This window comes from Gekko japonicus, unplaced genomic scaffold (assembly GCF_001447785.1).
Source record: "Gekko japonicus isolate JY-2015 unplaced genomic scaffold, Gekko_japonicus_V1.1 scaffold3642, whole genome shotgun sequence".
NCBI classification, from domain to species: Eukaryota; Metazoa; Chordata; class Lepidosauria; order Squamata; family Gekkonidae; genus Gekko; species Gekko japonicus.
The window spans coordinates 113,237-114,314 of NW_015164308.1; the positions used below are offsets into that span (position 1 = coordinate 113,237).

Here is a 1,078-nt window from a genome sequence, read left to right on the forward strand (position 1 = left end):
TTTACCAGTTCCGCAGGGCCTGCAAGACAGAGCTCTTCCACCAGGCCTTCGACTAGGGAGCCGCCCCAATAAATTGAGGCCCGGGCCCCAATATTAACACCATCATTATTATGTTAATGTTAGACACTGCTAAGCCAGTTTGGTGTAGTGGTTAAGTGCACAGACTCTAATCTGGGAGAACTGGGTTTGATTTCCCACTCCTCCACTTGCTCTTTCAAGAGCAGCTCTGACAGAACTATGGCTTGCCCAAGGTCATCCAGCAGCTGCGAGTGGAGGAGTGGGGAATCAAACCCGGTTCTCCCAGATTAGAGTCTGCGCACTTAACCACTACACCAAACGTAACCACTACACCAAAGCCTTCCTCGGTGGTACGAATGCTCAAGTTTGTATTTTACTGGGCAGCCAGTGGTCCCGGGGGAGACCTCTATCAGCAACTCTGTCGGAACCAGCCTCCTCCTCCTCACAGACCCCTGGACTCCTCGAGTGGGTGGTTCAGCGCCCCATTTAGGGCCATCCCCACCCCTCTTACTCGAGGGTCCCCGACCTTTTTGAGCCTGTGGGCGTATATGGAATTCCAACATGGCACAGTGGGTGCAGTAACAAAACAGCTGCCGTGGGAGTTACAGCCAGCCACGAAAACGATGGCCACAGCTTAACTTCAGTGGCCACAGTGCAGATCCTCTGCTTTTAACTTAAGGAACATTTTATTGGGAACATTTGGCTGCACAATCTCAGGAGAATATATAGTTGACCAGAGAGAAATACTACTGGTCATGTGATTGCACTGGAGGCTTCATTTGTATTTTTGTATTTCTTTTCTTTGCCCAGTGGTTAAACTTTGGAACAATTGTTTTCTGGTCTTTATTTCATATTTTGTATATGTATGATTGTATATATTTTTACATATCAGCCAACATGTTCTATTTGTATTAGACCTCTGAGGAAGGCCTGTAGAGGCCGAAACGCGTTAGGTCTATTTCATTAGCCTTTGTATGTTTTTATATTTGTATATGAGGTATGAATGGGCCCTTGTTTGTTATTTTGTGTTGAATAAATACATGTCTATTTTTGTATGTTT

General features: G+C 45.8%; 1 protein-coding gene across 1 annotated transcript in view; it reads right to left on the bottom strand.

Annotated features, from left to right (window-relative positions):
* IRAK1 (interleukin 1 receptor associated kinase 1) overlaps positions 1–1,078 on the bottom strand; it is a 32,721-nt gene that overhangs the window by 26,540 nt on the left and 5,103 nt on the right. The window lies entirely within an intron of this gene.